The 19,235-nt window shown below is 43.4% G+C and overlaps 1 protein-coding gene across 2 annotated transcripts in view; it reads right to left on the bottom strand.

The window, feature by feature from the left end:
• The window catches only part of CORO2A (coronin 2A), a 234,296-nt gene that overhangs the window by 138,699 nt on the left and 76,362 nt on the right, over positions 1-19,235 (bottom strand). The gene's annotated exons all lie outside the window — the stretch shown is intronic.

Below are 19,235 nucleotides of genomic sequence, written 5' to 3'. Positions count from 1 at the left end.
TCCAAGCTATTTTTCATTTGTTTTTTTTTGTTGTTTATTTTTCTGTTGAAACTCAATTCAAAAGCAATATCTGATTTTTAACCATTGATATTTACCATAGTAAATTTAAAATTACTTTTGTCAGTTTCAATGTAATTCAGTGACCATTGTGGGGTTTTCTTACTTGAACAGAAGGGTACCAACAATTTTCTGCTTATGTGTACCTTTATTAATATGTCAGTTCTGGCTCCTGTTTTCAAACATGATCAACACAAAAATAGCAAGCAGATGAAGTATCACATTGCCATAAAGAGCTGAAACTACAACATCTAGAGTATACTGTATGTGTTTAAAATATAGGTATAGTTACTATTAAATAAAAGTTGCTATACCTAAATAAAGCTTTGCTCTGGCTCAAGTGATTAGGTCAGTTCTAGATACAGAAACAAAAATGCAGTCACAAAACTTTTACATAACAAAACAATGACTGGAATGACCCGTTTCCTAATAAATATTCAGACCATCAAGGATAATAATACATCTTGGCTTGTTTTCAAGGCTGAATCTTTGAGAAATATTTTTTACCATAAGCATATCCCTGTAATACAGTCAATTACACGAAAATGCCAAGCATTTGTAACTTTTCTTAATGGAGGTTTTCCCATGTAATTGGCTAAAACATAAGTCACAAGCACTTAGACCTCTTTAATCAACTCACTGCTTCAAACGCTGTTTTGAAGTTACATAAGTGTTGAAAATATCTTTTACCAATGCATTGCATCAAGCTCAGGAAAAAGGCTTACTCTGAATTGACGAAAGTTGCAAAACTTCAAGACATGTTGGAATCTGCAATGTATCTTAAGTCAGCTTGTTATCCGTTTTCGTGTCATCTATCAGTAGAAGTCTTCCCTAGGCAGGCAATGAAATAAATTACCTAACTGAAGATAAAATAATAACAGATTGCATAAGGTGGGGGAGCTATATGGATGACAGACACGCCTGAAGGGTCCCCGTGGGGCTAGACCACAGCTGTATTGTCTCATCACAAAAATGCAATTTGTAAATCCTCTAAATGCTAACTACTAAGAACTAAACAGTAGCACACTCAAAGAGGTTGTCTTCATATCCAATGAGGCCTAATAGAGAGAAGAGCGAAGGGTTTGAAGAGTAGGAACCACAGCGAGTGCAGGTCCTTTTCCTAACAAAGCAGCAGGACTTGTAGCCCTACAGGAATTTACTGGGACTCGAGATCTGTATTGATTTTTTATTTATACAATTTACAATTTATTTCCTCAAAGTAAGCACATTTTTACAAAGACCTCAAAGGGGTTCTCTGAGAAATGTAATAAAATAAATAATACATTTAAATATTACAAATTTTACTAAATACCTTTATTTAGCGAAAAGGTAAGCTTATCTTTATACATTGCACTGTCAGGATTATAAATATGAATACAAACACATACACATACCAAATACCCTGTTTTGTTATCTTTTTACTAGCACTTGCTGTTTACTGTTACTTTTTCACAGCAGAATATTTTTATACTTTTTTTATACGTATTTTTATACATTTGTTATACTGTGGTTTCCTGTGTTTCAGTCTTCTGGTGGTGTGAACACTGTCCTACAGACTTGTTCACTGTGTGCATGGCCCATATGTTTGTATTCTATTGGTTTCTTGTTTTTGCAAGATTAGGGAGGTTTTCCACCCCTCCCTTGTGGGCCGTGCACATATAAGCCGTCTTCTACAGCATGTCCACATCAGACATTACCTGTCTGAATCCTGCTCATATAAGTACTATACACATGATCAGGTTTTTAAATACATCGGTTAGGGACTGCTCTGATGGGGTTACCTTGACGTTTGGTAGAGTGGCTTAGTATATATTTTTTGAAAAAAACGTATGAACCAAATACCCTGTTTTGTTATCTTTTACTAGCACTTGCTGTTTACTGTTACTTTTTTACAGCAGAGTATTTTTATATGTTTGTTTTACTGTGTTTTTCTGTGTTTCAGGATTATAAATATGTCAGCTGCCATCTACAGCAGTTTCCCAGCCGTCGAAGCAGTGACGTCGTAGGACGTCACTTAAAAACGTCACTTAAAAAGCATAGAAACATCTGCTTGAGACAGACATATCAGGTGAGAGCAGCAGAGTCTGACATTGAGAATGAACATTCCTCTGTTCACTGAACCTGACAGGACAGGATCTGATTGTATTGTTTATTCTAAGTGTTTTACCAGTCTGGGTTATTCTGCTCAGTAAGCCTGACAGCATCCTCTCAGTATCGGTGAGTATCCTGAGTATAGATGTATACATTGTTTATTCCAGCAGCTCCATGCGGTATTTACCTCCACTAAACCTGTCAGGCTGACTGAGATAAATATTCAATCTCTGTCACCTAAAGAAACTCATGCCATACTGCCCTCCACTATACCTGTCAGGCTGACTGAGATAAAGGTTCAAGTTCAGTCAGCTAAAGAAAGCCATGCTGTACTGACTCCACTCGGTGCCTGACAGGACCCTGCTCTCACACGAAGTCTGTCTTGAGCAAACATCTTTACGAATCTCATCCTGTTGCATCACAGCTGGAAAAATACTATATATGGCAGATGACATATTGAAATTTCTGACTGTGCACTAAATAAAGCTTACCTTTTTACTAAATAAAGGTCGGCAGTGCAGTTGTATTATGCTGTGTATAGGACAAATTCTCATTAAGGCGAATCTTTCAGCAGGATTTTGCTAAGTAAATTACAGGCATTGTCAGGTTGGCACTGTTAAACTGATTACAATGATACCTGGGGTGAAGAAATCCGTCTTGTGGTTCTTGTGTAATCAGTGATATAAGTCCACAGCTAATGAGATGCCCATGCTCCAAGGTGGGACTGTAGGCAGAGTCTTATCTTCCTGCTCTAAGCCAGAGAAACCAAGGAAAGGCCTGCCGACAGGCATTCAGATGTACCTCATCGTAGAAATAGACTGTGCTTCGGGGTGGCCTGTAGGCGGATCTTTCCTTGGTTTCTCTGGCTCAGAGCAGAATAGAGCAGGAAGATAAGAACCTGCCTACAGTCCTGCCCCAGAGCACGAGTATCTCATTAACTGAAAACTTCTAACACTGATTACACAAGAACCACAAGATGGATTTCTTCACCCCAGGTATCATAACAGCGCCAACTTGATAGTGTCTGTAGGTTACTTAGCAAAATCCTGCTGACAGGTTCGCTTTAAAGGGGTTGTCAGGTGAAAAATTATAGAACATTGAGGCTCCGACTGCTGGGAACCCCACCAATCTCTAGTAGTGCATTCATATCCCTGTGAGAATAGAGCAGGAGTACAAATTCTTCACTGCTGCTCCATTCATTCTACAGCAACCAAAAGAGCTGAGCACAGAGCTTAGCGGGCTTGTAGGGAATGAATGGAGAGGCAGTATAACATGTGCACTGTTACTCCATTTTAATTGGGATAAAAGTGCCCTTTTCTATTAAATCAGTGGAGATCCCAGGAGTCGGACTTGTAATTTATAAATGATCACCTAATCTGCGTGAAAACTTCTTCTTTTCACCGATTTTGATACTTGCTAATTAGTTATTTTCTATTTTGCGCATTGTGACTTAAAATATATTGTGGCTGATCCCAGTCGACAAGCTGTGATATAGTTTACTCTTACTGTATGCTCCTATCTAGTTTATTAAATACAATGTGGGGTACTATTTAGCCTCCCTAAACTTCCACCAACCTGTAATTATGTCATCACAAGCCACCTCTAGCAGCATTTGGCATAAGCACAGTCTGCTGGAGGTCTAATGACAGAACACCTTTAAGGCCCCGTCACACATAGCGAGATCGCTAGCGATATCGCTTAAGCGTCACCGATTTTGTGACGCAGCAGCGATATTGCTAGCGATATCGCTATGTGTGATACTTACCTCCAACCGGCTCTCCCGCTGTCTATCGCTGATCGTGCGAGAACGTCCTGGGCCGTTTCTCGTCGGCCACTTCCTGCTGGGCTTCCTGCTGGCGCCGACAAGCGACGTGGAGGCGGGCGGGAGGACGTGGTAAGACAGGTAAGACGCCGCGTCTGACAGGTAAGTAACGACCGCTGCTGCGTCGCTACATCGCTGGTGAGATCTGCCTGTTTGGCAGCTCACTAGCGACCATTTAGCGATGCACCAGCGATCCTGACCGGGTCGTATCGTGGTCGGGATCGCTGGTGCATCGCTAAATGTGACGGTACCTTTAGTCACCGCATATGCATCAATGGAGGTTTCTTGTAATGACACACCCAGATTGAGGAGTGTCAGATAAACTCGGGGGGCACCCAGCTTGACTAGCAGAAGTACCGTAGTATATCACCCTTTCCAGACCTCTTAAATTAAAGAGTACTTGTAAGGCCTCTTTCACACATCAGGTTTTCGCCGTCAGGCGCGATCCGGCGCTTTTGACAGAAACCGGATCCGGCGAAATGCAATGCCGGATCCGGTTTCCCCCCCACTGACTTGCATTTGCGCCGGATCGCGCCGGATGGCCATGCGTTTCATCCGGTTTTCGCCGGATCCGGCAATGTGTCGCAATGTGTCGCGATCCGGCGTCTGGAAAAAACGTCTACTGTAACGTTTTTTGTCTCCGGCGAAAAAGCCGGACACGCCGGATCCGGCCCGTCCGGCTTTTTCACACAATGAAAGCCTATGAGCGCCGCAATGCGCCGGATCCGGCGAAAGCCTGATCCGGCGGCCGGATCCGGTTTTTTGGTCTGAGCATGCTCAGTAGCTCTGCCCACAAGACATATATAAAAGCAAGACAGTGGGACCCACAGCCACACCCAACATGCCACCCAAGACAGCAACCAGGCGCAGGAGAAGGCAGGAGACATCTGCAGCAGCACCATCAGCACCACCCCAATTGGAGCAGCATGCTGAACAACGGGAGGGGAGTCCAGCAGCAGATGAGAGACGGTAATTATCAAATCACCCATTCCTCCAAACTAGGGCTATTGAATATCAAGATATTCATTGGCCCTTTGTTTCTCTTTATTCAACAGCCGCCCAATAGATGCAGCAGCAGCAGCAGCAATGGCAGCAGCTGGAACACCACCCACAGGCATGGAGTGTGGCCACCAGGAAGACAGCACATCATCTTCTGGGAGCCCTCCCTCGCATCGTCAGCGTTTGACGGTAAGTTTTTATTTCCAAAATCCATCTTCTCTGTAATATATGTCTATTCATGGCCTTTTATTTCAAAACAGGAATCACAAGATGAAGAGGAGCTCCCAGAAGAAGAAGGAAGGGGTGGACAGACACCTGGAGTGGGCTCACAATTGGTAAGTTTTTTGCATCAAACGCAGAAACACAACATCACACTACACACAACACATAGAAAACAATGTTCTGCAGACCACACACAGCAAACAAATGCCTACATCCAAAGACATAACTTTTTTTGTTTTCTTCTCTAGTCTTCCCAATCTGGTGCTTGGCCAAGAGGTGCTCGCAGTGCCTCCCAGGGTCGTCGGCGACAGCAACGCGGCGGTCACCAGCGTGTAAGTATAAATATTTTTGCTTTGTTTTTTTGCACTTTTTATTTCATTTCTTTTGTGGAGGCTAATTATGTTATTTTTGTCTTTTTCTTTAACAGCCTTCACAGCGTGCTCCCGACTCTGACGTTGAGGATGGAGGGATTGATGTGGACCGCCTCATCGATCTCGTCAGAGAAAGGGAGCCGCTCTGGAATATGGCTGACCGCCGCCACGCTGACCTGATCGTTACCCGACGACTCTGGGAGGAAATCTGTTCGCTCCTTGTGGGCCGCTGGGAGGACCTCGATGTTCGGGCCCAGATTACAGAGCGTAAGTATATACAGTACCGGTTGCTTGATTTAAACCAGTGTTTCCCGAACTCCAGTCCTCGTGGTCCCCACGGATCATGTGTTCAGGATTTCTATTTACTATGGAAATCCTGAAAACATGACCCCTGGGGACCATGAGGACTGGAGTTTGGGAAACACTGATGTTGTATACTAACCACTCCTTTCTCGTTTCAGGGAACAGAATTGTGAATCGGTGGCGGTCTGTGAGAGATCGTTTCAAGAAGGAGTTCAATAAAGAGATGCGGGCCCCGAGTGGATCTGGAGGACGCAGGAGCAAGTACAAGTACGCAGAAGCCCTGTCGTTCCTCCGGGAAACAATGGTCACCAGAAGGTAAATATTACACACCACATGTGAAAAAAAATGTTAGATGTAAATTTTTTTTTCAGCCAGGGCCATACCATGTCAGTATTTTAATTGTTTTTTTTTCTCTTTATTCCACAGCACGGTGAGCAGCACTCGGGAGCCGGCACGATTGGACCCTTCTGAGGCGATCCCTGAGGAGACCGGCACCGAGGGACACTTCGACCGCCCCGCTACATCTGCACCTTCCCAGCCTTCCAACACATTCGACCCATCTGTCCCATCCACCAGCACAGGAGCATCGTGGCCGCCTACATTACATGAAGCTGCTGGTGAGGAGATCGCTTTCCCTTTACCCCACCCTTCTGCCCCTGCCACCTCTAGTACACCTGCGGGTACTGGGCGGCAGCGGCAGAGGGGTCAGGAAAATACTTATGCGCCAGAGTTCTTGCATCTGAATGCATCTTTCCAGAACTGTCTAAAAGTCTTGTCAGAGCAAATCTCCGCAGGCTATCAGCAGATCAACTCCAGCATTCTGGAGGTGAAGACACTTCTGCAAACCATGCATTCAGAAGCAAGATCTTCGCCAAACCACACCTTTTTCAGGTCTGTTGTGGAGCGCATGGAAACGCTCTCTCCTGCCCAGCAGATGCATGTAATGCATTCATGCCACGCTGCTCTCCAGCAAGTTACCTCCTAACCTCCTCCTCCTCCCACCACAGTAGTTCCTCCACCTGCACCCCCTCCAGCCACTTTCCATCCTCCCCCTCCTATTACATCTACACCCCCTCCAGCCACTTTCCATCCTCCCCCTCCTATTACATCTACACCCCCTCCAGCCACTTTCCATCCTCCCCCTCCTATTACACACCATCCACCTCCAGCCACTTTCCATCCTCCCCCTCCTATTACATACCATCCACCTCCCCAGCACCATCCACCTCCCCAGCACCATCCACCTCCCCAGCACCATCCACCTCCCCAGCACCAGCCACCTCCCCAGCACCAGCAACCTCCCCAGCACCAGCAACCTCCCCAGCACCAGCAACCTCACCAGTACCAGCAACCTCCACAGTACCTGCAAACTCCCCAGTACCAGCAACCTCCCCAGTACCAGACATCTCCCCACTTCCAGCAACCTGCCCCGTACCAGACATCTCCCCACTTCCAGCAACCTGCCCCGTACCAGACATCTCCCCACTTCCAGCAACCTGCCCCGTACCAGACATCTCCCCACTTCCAGCAACCTACCCCGTACCAAACTCCTTCCCCATACAACTTGTCATCAACATCATCTGCTCCTACAGTCCCTGCCCAACCCTCCACTCCACCACCCACCACCTCTTCTGCTTCCCACATGTCCACCCATTCTGTAGTTTTTTCCACACCTTCACCTCTAACTGTTCCTTCCCCACCACGATCTCAGTCCTCTCTCCACACTCCCAGTGTCGAAGTGTCCCGCAGCCCCTACAGCAGTATTTCCACCACACACTACACAGAATTATAATGTGTGTATTTAAATAAAAATGACCAGTTTTATGGTTTCAGTTTTATAGTTTCAAATTTTTATTAAACATGTTTATTAAAATTTTAAAAAAGTTTACTAAAAAAAACATTTTTCAATAAAAGTTAAATTATTTTACACTGGTTGTCTGTCATTTCTTTCTGCGGCGAAAAAGGTTAAATACAGGGTATTTAAAAGGTGAAATGGTATTCAAAACTAGGTATATAACTGTGGGTAAATTTTAGCTTTTTGCCACAGTTGTGTTCCTGGTTGTGTTTGAAGCAAAGTATTTCACCTAAAAAGTTGTGTTTATTGTTGGTGATTTCCTAACAATGTACACAACTTTTGTTAAAAGGTGAAATACTTTGCATAAAACACAACCAGGTACACACCTGTGGCCTAAAGCTAAAAATAGAGACCATGACAAGATAGCCAACTTTGGTTGGCAAAGGTATATACTGTTGGTACAGAAGGTACACAAGTTTGGTTAGGGCACAAATCTTTCACACTCTGTCATCCTGCCAGTGTACTCTGCCTTGAGGTGACATAAAGTATAGTGCAAAATTGTCCCTCATTACTGAAACCGTCACAGAACTTCTAGTGGTAATGTCATGGTAATCTTGCAAGGTGGTTTCTTCAGAGGTGTCCTCAATGGAAATGGGTTCCTTGCATATAACAAAATTGTGGAGTACCACGCACGCTTTGATCACCTCGTCCACAGTTTCTGTCTTGAGGTTGATCGCAGTCAATAGGACCCGCCATTTGGCTGTCAGAATACCAAAGGTACATTCAACCATTCTTCTTGCTCTTGTGAGGCGGTAATTAAAAATGCGTTTTGGTCTTGTCAATCCTCTGCTAGAGTACGGTTTCAAAAGGTGTTCTGACAGCTGGAAGGCTTCATCCCCTACACAGACAAATGGCATAGGTGGACCAGATGTTTGCGGCAGCGGTCTAGGTGGTGGGAACTGGAAGGTGTTTCCATACAGTTTACGCCCCATGGCAGACAGTTTGAAAACTTGAGAGTCATTGGAGCGGCCATAGGCCCCAATATCAACCGCAATAAATTTGTATTCCGCGTCAGCGATGGCCATGAGGACAATTGAAAAATATTTCTTGTAATTGAAATATTCCGATCCAGATCCAGCTGGCTTTACAATGCGGATATGTTTCCCGTCCACAGCGCCCAAGCAGTTTGGAAACTGACATATCTGTTGAAACTTGTCAGCAATTTCAATCCACCTCTCTGTTGTGGGCTCTGGTAAAAACTCTTCAGCTAAGGAGTCCCACAGTGCACGGCATGTGTACTTCACAATTCCAGATATGGTGGAAATCCCGAGTCTGTACTGGAAATGCAGTGACGAAAGGGATTCTCCAGTTGCAAGAAATCTGTGGGGAATTAACAAACAATAAATTAGTTTTAAATCACAGCATTACATACCAAAACTGACCTAACACTTGGAGATACAAATTACCACCAACAAGATTGCAGTGAAAGTGTGCTCTGATGCGATCATATCCAATAAATGTGGCTTACCTTAAAGTCACCATCAGACGCTCTGCGGGTGAAACGGAGAAGCGGCAATAGGTGTCCGCTTTTCTTATGAGGTGTGCAATGCGCTCCACCAAGTAATCAAAATTCTCCATTTTCATCCTAACATATCCAAAAAATTTATCCGGGTTTCGTCGAAGGTCCATGCAGAGTGTAGAATAGACCCCACGCGTCATTCTCTTGGCTGTGATGGGGTGGATCCACAAACGTCGTCTACGATGCCTGATGCGCTGCTGTCTCGCTCTCTCCTTCTCCAGAACAATCACCCTCAAACGATTTGCCTCCGCTGTAAAATCCGCCAAATTCTTCAAAATATTTCCAATGACAACATCCATCTTCGCCAGTAACTTGCTCTTCTCTCCAACCTGCACTTTCTCCTCTACAACCTGTCAAAGAAGGGCTGTAGGAACATGCTATATATAGTTTTCCAGTAGCCAATCCCGTTCGGAAGGCCACAAGGGTCAATTTTAAAAACCGGATCCGGCGTAATCCGTTGAAAAACGGATAGAAAAACGGATGAACCGGATGAGACGGATCCGGTTTTGTCTGTCAAGAAAAAGACGGATCCGGCAGAAAACCGGATCCGTCACATCCGGTTTTACGAAACATTTGCCGGATCCGGCGTTCCGGCACGACGCCGGATCGCGCCTGACGCCGAAAACCTGATGTGTGAAAGTAGCCTTAGGGTGGTTTTACACTAGCTGTTTTTTTGCAGCCCATTTTTACTAGCCGCAAAAACGGGCCGCAAAAATCTTCTCGGATCGCTGTTTTTCTGGCCGACCGTGTAAATTACAGCAACACGGCCCACAAAAACGGCCAGTAAAAAGGGGCCGCAAAAAAAACGGCAAGAGTGAAACCACCCTAAGTGGCCACTATTCAAAGTTATTTTTTTCCATTATGACAAATCATCCAGAAGACAAAAACCATCGCTGTGAGCCTGTCACTTGTCATTCTCAAGGCATCGGTTTATTTTTAAACATTTTCCGGACGTACAATACAAGCAGCCTACAAATCACACCTACGCCAGTAATCTTGTCTTGAGAATAAAAAAAATAAAAAAAAAGGAAAATGAAAGGAACGAGTCCTGTTACGAAAAGTCTTGCCTACTTCTAGCACAGTAATGTACAGATTCAAAAATAGCTGTACTAGACATGACAGAAATCCAGGTTAGAAAAAAAAAAAAGAAATATCTGCAGACTGTAAAAAGCAATAATACTAGGATGGCACCGAACATATTGTCATTGTGGAGAATGGTGCAGTGAAAGCAACAATGAATCACAACATATTATTTATTCATGTAGGTTTAGTCTAGTAATGGAGTGATGCCTATGATGGATTGGCCATCTCCTTGTCATTCAGTGCATGAGTAGTAACGTTTTTGTGGTTGCTTTGATAGGTTTAGGCTGAGTTCACACTAGGTGTATTTTTCAGCATTTTGTTAATGAAAATTTTCAGCTGCATTTTACAGTACCAGCAAAGCATATAAGATTTCAGAAATCTCCTGCACACACATTGGTGTTTTTGTTTTCGTAAGTATTTTGAGCTTTGCATGGTTTTTTAGACATAGAGTATGTCACTTCTTTCAGCGTTTTTCACCCATTGACTTGAATGGGTGGTGAAAAAACGCTGGAAAAAAAACACAGGTATCCGGTTTTGCTGCGTTTTTGCTGCCAAAATCCGATTCTATGGAATGGAAAAAAAAATTTCAACACAAAATTTAATCAGCATGCACAAGAGGCAAATCTAGCATGCCAAAAGCAAAAAACACGAGAAAAAACAAGGAAAACATGTTTTTATGCAGCTTCTTTTCTGCCAAGAGATCAGAAAAAAAACAGCCTAGTGTGAACACCCTTATAGAACTGACATATTCCTACTGTACAGAGAACATCAGAGACAAGTCCCCAATGGGACGAACAACATAAACTCCCTACCTTAAAGCGCATATACTAGGATGACTTCTATAGAAAGCAAAATAAATATATATGTCACTATATTGCTATGGAGAGAGGGAGAAAATCCACACAAACAAGGTGACACACTGCATACAAATTTTACCCGTGGCCAAACTTGAACCCACAACCTCAATGCTCTTATGCTAAAAAATGAGCCACCTTCCATAAACATTGAAATAAAATATAACTAATTCCTATTAACAATGTGCCTCATAATGATATCAGTACTGTATACAAAGGCCATTTGATCAAACCTGTACTCTCCTACAGTAAGGATGACAATATAGAAGGTAATGTACCATATGTGTATTCTATTGACGGTGTATTGTCAATAAGGAGGTGCACGTTCATTAGAGATGAAAGAAACCTTGCTTACAGAGGCTAAGTGCGTGCTAGTTAAATTATATCCAGGAAATCTGATCAGTTTCATTTGTGAAGCAGCATTGCATCATACAGAGGAGCATCTGCTTAATGCTATTGTTAACATAATTGCTTTGTACATCACTAGATATTAACTCTTCCCCATCTATTCACAGTCATGCTTTTCATACAGTATATTATACTTCTTTACTAATAGGAGTACCATTACAAGAATACAGTGACGTTACCCTTATTTCACCTGTATTTTCAGAATACAAATAAAAAGAGAAAATGACAATACTATATTATTCTCTCCACAATAGCTCCCACCTCACCGCTCCGAATACAAAAGTAGGAAAAGAAAACAAAGGTATTAAAAGGAATCTGAAGGTTTGAATTTTACCATTCTTTGAGGGAGCTGTAACATTACAAGTTGGTATACGGGCTGTCAGACTGTCTATGGAAAAAGTAGCTTTATCCTCAGATTAGAGGAGTGAAACATTTCTAAACATTCCCTCAGGGTGCATGTTGTGGGGGCACTTCTAATTTCAATTGGGTTACGGAAGAGAACAATTGGACAAAATGGATCTACAACTATATAAAAAAATGGATGGACAGCTATATAAAAAAATGGATCTACAACTAGATAAAAAAAATGGATGTACAGCTATATAAAAAAAATGGATCCACAACTATACAAATACACACAAACTACGGTAATAATTTGCTGAGTGTAACTATAAGAATTTTATTTACGCCACCTTCATGTAGACTTATATATAAATTACATCTTTATTATGTAATCATCGTTACTGCATTGTTAGTAGCTAGTCTATTATATCATCTATTTTGTCTACTGAGCCTTCAGTACTCGATCATCTTACGCTACTTTCACATGTCCGTCGGTACAAAGAGAAGGCTGGTAGTGCAATAAGAGACTGCGCTGCTGTGGTAGAGTTCAAGGTATCTTTATTGCCAACGCGTTTCCTGAGCCAGTCCCAGCTCACTTCATCAGGGCATGATACAGAAGATCATTTCAGGGGTATATATAAACACAAAAAAAAAAAAGGGGAGGAGCCAAGAATAGTGGGGTGACACGTCAGCATGGATACATATACATGAATCATACAAAACAATAAAACTTTATTACAACCATATTAAAAATGATGTTTAAAATGCCATAAAAAGAGTGTTGGTATAAAAAAACATAATTAAAAAATAAAAAGACACTGGGGGGATCACAAGGTAAAAGATTAAAAAATGGCTCTCGAGTCCTGGGGTGGCATTCCGGCGCCGTGCGGCAAAAAGATGGAGTGCCGGATCCAGCCGTGAACGGAGGGACCGGAAGTATATGCGGCGCATCCTACGGCGCCTGACACGGCTATGTTGCAAAGGAGTCACCGGGGAAGAAAAGGATCCACGAGCCGGTGAACAGGGTATGAAAAAGAGAGAGAGAGAACAGGGTATGAAAGAGAGAGAGAGAGACCGGGGTATGAAAGAGAGAGAGAACGGGGTATGAAAGAGAGAGAGAGATATCCGGGCATGCGCACAGGGTAAAACCGTGCATGCGGTGGCCGGATCAGGTAGAAGTCTGACCCGGCGGCCGGAATGTGCCATTGAGAAACATTGTCCCGCGGAGCCGGAAGGGCCGCATACGTCCATGTCCGTTTTTTTTTTGCTGGACAAAAAAACGCTGCAGCACCCGTCCCGTCCGGCCGCCGGACAGAGGAATTCAGCCGGATCCGGTAAAAACCGGAACAAACGGAAGCACATGCGGCGCGATCCGTCGCATGTGCTTCTCAATGACAAAAAAACGCATCCGGCGGTAAAAAAAACGGATCCGTTTTTTTACACACATGCCGGATTGTGCCTGATGGCACAAACCGGATGTGTGAAAGAGGCCTTAGGGTGACCAATTAAAATACGACAACTCGGCTCCGATGACGTAGTCCAAATTACAGTTACAGCACCTTTTAGAAATACTCTGTCTAATGTATTCAGTTTTGGGAATTCTTAGCGTTTTCTTAGCATATGGACATGTTTCTATGTTTTTTTCAGATATGCCTCGTTCTTGCATTAACAAAGGAAACAGTTTTTCCTATATATGCTGAGAAGTCACTTTTGCATCAGAAAAAAGAAACTTGACTACCGTGATAAGGGCTGTGGAGTCGGAGTCGGAGTCGTGGAGTCGGTGCTCATTTTGGTGGAGTCGGAGTTGGAGTCGGTATAAAATGGACCGACTCCGACTCCTAAAATATATAATAAATTGGGTACAGTAATTCAATGCAGGATGTGCTGAATATTTTTTCATAGGAGTTTGGGAAAGTTATGAAATGTCCTATAAATGGCTGTTATATTCCTGATCTAAGGCTACATTCACACACAGCGTTTTTCCTCTGTTTTTTGAGGATACGTTTTTCAGCTGCAAAAGCTGATCATCTTTTTAAAAAACTGCATCACCTGAAAGGTTTTTGAGCTCATAGATAATGTTTTCAATAGCAAAAGCAGATTAGAAATCTGCTCTATCCATTTATCCATATCTGTCTATCCATATCGTATCTGTACCAAAAAGAATGAAAACCGGGTAGTACACCAATATATATTCTGTTCTATCTAAATATCTGAGGTCTGAGGTTCACATTGTACTACAATAAATTTTTCACTTAAATATAAGCAATATATGTGGGAGTCGGAGTCGTGGAGTCGGAGTCGGAGTTGGAGTCGGTGTAAGGGAAATTGAGGAGTCGGAGTCGGAGTCGCAGGTTTGGCTTACCGACTCCACAGCCTACAACCTGGATTTTGGCTGCAGAAAAGGACAAGAGGTTTTTCGTGTTGTTCTAATACACATAAAGGAAATAAACATGCATATAACTAAATGTGCAGCTGCAATAATTTTCTGGGAGAAATACTTCACCTTCTGGAACAATTTCAAGGGTGCCAACACTTTCAGCCATGATTGTAACTGTGTAATTTATAGAATAAGTCTCATGTTTTAAACCATTTTCACAAGTAATGGATGTCTTTGGAAGTGTCCCTGATGTAAAGCACACTGCCAGCAAAACTTCTTTTAGTGTCCATTAGTGATAAGCAAGTATACTCGTTGCTCGGGTTTTTCCGAGCATGATCGGGTGTCCTCCGAGTATTTTGGCGTGCTCGGAGATTTAGTTTCTGTCGCCGCAGCTGCATGATTTGTGGCTGCTGGACAGCCGGAATACATGGTGGGGTTGCCTGTTTGTTAGGAAATCCCCACATGTAGTCAGGCTGTCTAGCAGACGCAAATCATGCAGATGCTTTGACAGAAACTAAATCTCCGAGCACATCCAAATACTCGGAGATCACCCAAGCATGCTCAGGGAGACCCGAGCAACGAGTATACTCGCTCATCACTAGTGTTCATGACCCATATTGATTGAGAAAATGTAATATGCTGTAACATGACATGGTAGCAATGCTTTGGAAATGTAGGGTTAATACACAGCCCCCATAACATAATATATATAGTATATATAATACTCTCCATTTACATACATCAGCCATCTAAAGTAGATATAAAAGAAAGTCTACACACGCCTGATAAAAAGCCAGGTTTTATCATGCAAAACAATCATATCAAGAAGAATCATTTCAGCGCTTTTTTCACCTTTAATTTCAGCCATAATCTGTACAATTCAATTAAAAAACAAACAGAAATCGTTTCGGGTGGAAAAAATGAAAATAAACCACTTAAATCCGTTGTCCACTACTAGGACAACTCCTTCTTGATCTAAATGTTTGGGGCTGATAAACTAAGAAAGCCTATACTGCTTTCCCATGCCGACGGCACACTCGTAGTCCCAGGGCTCTCGTTCGGTTGTTGTGACACGTGACCCCGGTGCCCAATCACCGCTGGCGTCAATGTGCTTGCCTTCGGATATTTTGATCCTGAAGAGGAAGTCTCTGACTTCCTCTTCAAGTTCAAAACGCCCAAAGGCAAGCACAGTGACGCCAGCGGTGATTGGGCACCGGGGTCACGTGTCACAACAACTGCACCGTAGACCGTGAGTGCTGACATCGCTAGAACAGCACCGTAGGCATGTATAAGCTCTTTTATTTACCTGTGTGCTGAGAATGAATGTTCAATTCAGAAGGAGTAGGAAGTAGAATTCCCTGATAAGATTCATAACAAAGTTTGTTATTTTCATACATAATATTGATTTATGGGGGAAGGACCATGGTTAATCCTTAACCCCTTAAGGAGGCAGGTAATTTTCGCTTCTATGTTTGCATTTTTATCTCTTCTTTTTCCAAAAGAAGTACTTTGCTCTGCACTCAACAGAGCAGATAAGTACGCCTAAGCAGGAGTGCGATGCCGGGAACCATGAAGCAAACAGGAGGGTGGCATTGCAAGAAGAATGGGAGGCGACGGCCCGGACCTGCGACACCCATCGGACCGGACCGCCCCCCGGGAGAGTATAATAACTTATTTTTCCTATCTTGCAGGATGGATTACAGAATGCTGTAGATAAGTCCTAAAAGGCGGTGTCCGCATCTTATATCGGCTAAAACTGCTGACAGGTTCCCTTTAATAACCTACCTGGGTACTGGAGTTCACCCGTTACTTAATAACCTTGGTTCAAGTTCTGTGCATCTCATGCCAAAAATACCAGAATTTATGCCAGAATTCTGATAAACTTGTTTTGATGAATTGCCCCTACAAACTTCCTATGTTTGGCATCATTCACACTATACTTGTAACTAGTGTAAACCAATGCTGCCCAATACATTCAACAAAAAACCCAAAACATTTCTATCTATTAAATTGCAAAGACATAACCAAAACGCAGATTTTCTAACTGCAGTCAAAAGTGTAAGTTATTTTTTAAATCAGGTTAGACAAACTATTTTTTAGACACCGTCCTCTTCACCTAAAGTGCCAAGCAGGGAGAAAAGGAACCCTCAATCTCCTGATAGGTGGTGGATTTTCATCTCTCGGACTTTCTTCAGATATTTCTGACATATAATCTTAAAAGAGAACCTCTAAAAACACGGATACACTGCATCATGTCTGACCCAATTGCTCTCAGGAAGTGTATGTCAAAAAAATTCAAACTCCTGTGTCCCAATGGTTAGGCTCCACAGAGAAAGTCATTGCAGGCCGCTGTTTCTGCCATTACTCATCAAAGAAAGTAATGGCACAGGAACGGGATCTACCAGCATGTACAAGAAGCTAATGAATTATGTATATAGCAAGAATGCTTCATATGACTGGGGCCGAAATGTTCCTAAACAGATTCTGTTTTATGTGGGGCCACGCAGTTATTTTGGTAACACCTGGTATAGTATGAGGAATCCAAATTTGGAAGAAAATTTTCAATGCACAGGAAATTATGAAACACTATATTACCCTCAAATTGATAGAAATTTCTAGTCCCCACTCAAACATGTTGGATTTGACATGGAGTTCTATCCAGGCTCTGAACTAAAAAAAGGAGGATAATAAAGATCCTATCCATGAGAATGGGGTTTCTGGAATCTCACTCATCTGCACCAGAAGAAATTTGGGAACATTTACCGTATTTTCCGGACTATAAGATACACTTTTTTCCTCCAAAAATGTAAAGGAAAATGGGGGGTGCGTCTTATAATCCGGATATACCTGCTCTGGCTGTGGGGGGGAGGTGGGGGAGCGTCAGGAGCAGCAGGTCACAGGAGGCAGGAGCCGTCTGCTGCAGCTAACTCCTGTACCCGCTGCTAAAGAGAAATGAATATTCACTGTATTCCACCCCCATTTCTCTATAATAGCATATTGGCATGCATGGCCCCATCCTTATCCTGGTATGACTGGCCTCCATCCCTGTCCTGGTATGCATGGCTCCATCCTTATTCTGGTGTAACTGGCCGCCATCAGAAAAACATTAAAAAAAAAAATCATTACACTTACCTTCCTGCGCTCCCTCGCATGATATTGTTCAGTATTGTCAGCAGTTGCTGTATGCTTGTAAGCAGCGCATAGCAGGGACGTCATGCGCTGCTTACAAGCAGAGAGCAGAGCACAGCTGCCGGAATACTCACTGCTCTCCACACCAGGACTATGTGCGTGGAGGGCAGTGAGTATTCATTGCTCTTTAATAGTGAGCACAGTGTCAGCCGCCAGCTTCCTGCAGCTGCCGGGCTTTCACGTGTCCACGCTACTAAGGGGAATGAATATTCACTGCTCTCCACTCCCATAGCAATCGAATGCAGTGAAAATTCATTCCTTTTAGTAGCGGCACTTGTGAATGCCCGGCAACTGCAGGAAGCCGGCGGCTGCGGCTGACACTGTGCGTGCTACTAAAGAGCAATGAATACTCACTGTTCTCTATGCACATAGTCACGGCGTGGGAAGTAGTGAGTACTCATGCAACTGTGCTCTGCTTGTAAGCAGCGCATGACGTCCCTGCCATGAGCTGTTTATAAGCATAAAGCAGCTGCTGACACTGAAACAAGATGCTGCGAGGGAGAGCAGGAAGGCAAGTGTAATTTTTTTTATGTTTTTCTGATGGGGCCCTGCATACCAGGATGGGCATGGGGGCCAATCATACCAAGATAAGGATGGGGTTATGCATACCAAGATGGGGATGGGTGCTCTGCATACCAGGAAGGGGATGGGACCAAGCATACCATGATGGGGGCCATGCATATCAGGATGGGGATGAGAGAAGCCATGCATGCCAGGATAAGAATGAGGGGGCCCATGCACACCAAGATGAAGATGAGAGGGCCATGCATACCAGAATGGGGGGGCATGCATGCCAGGATAGGGATGAGGGGGTCATACACTCTCAGGATAGGGATGAGCGGGGCCATGCATACCAGGATGGGGATGAGTGGATCATATATACCAGGATAGGGATGAGGAGGCCATGCATGCCAGGATAAGAATGAGGGGGCCCATGCACACTAGGATGAGGGGGCCGTGCATACCAGGATGGGGGGGCAAGCATGCCAGGATAGGGATGAGGGGGTCATATACACCCAAGATGGGGATAAGGGGGCCATGCATACCAGGATGGGGATGAGTGGATCATATATACCAGGATAGGGGATATTAAGTACAGAATTGACCACAATTTTTCCTTCAATTTCTTTCTAATTTCCTCTTCTAAAACCTAGGTGCGTCTTATGGTTTCATAGTCTGAAAAATAAGGTACTGGTAAGGAAAATATCAACTGCTGGAAAAAAGAAACAAGCTGCCATTTCTGTGGATTTCAAGGCAATCCTTGTGCAGATTTGCTGCACAACCAGCAGCACATCTAGGGCAGACAGAAGTGTCTGCTGCAGATATACACATTAGCTATTATACATATGAGTGAATAGATATCATTAGAATAACGTTACATTGATGCTGGGCATCCTGCAGTAACAGGATAGTGAAGTTTAGGGTTCCACCTTAGAGTTGCAGTACAAGAAGAGTTCTCATACAAGCCAAATTCGCGTAACATGGGCAATCTAAGAAGCCATAATACTCCCATAAAGAACAGAACACTCATTTCAAATCCCCACAATATATTGTATTCAAACACATCTCTGCCAAAGGACTATGCCCCAAGCATTTTTATTAGTGCCACAAAAGTAATTTAATTATAGGTCTCCAACTATAAACTAAGTTAATAAGGCAGAGTGTCCAAAGGTTATGAATGCTTCGTTCTCAGTTTTCGGTTTACATTGCATTACACAGATTAGAAAAAAATGTGACAAATCA

This window comes from Dendrobates tinctorius, unplaced genomic scaffold (assembly GCF_039654945.1).
Source record: "Dendrobates tinctorius isolate UK_male_01 unplaced genomic scaffold, ASM3965494v1 ptg000160l, whole genome shotgun sequence".
Classification (NCBI taxonomy): Eukaryota; Metazoa; Chordata; class Amphibia; order Anura; family Dendrobatidae; genus Dendrobates; species Dendrobates tinctorius.
The sequence above is the reverse complement of the archived record's forward strand: the minus strand, read 5'-3'. Positions and strand labels throughout refer to the sequence as shown.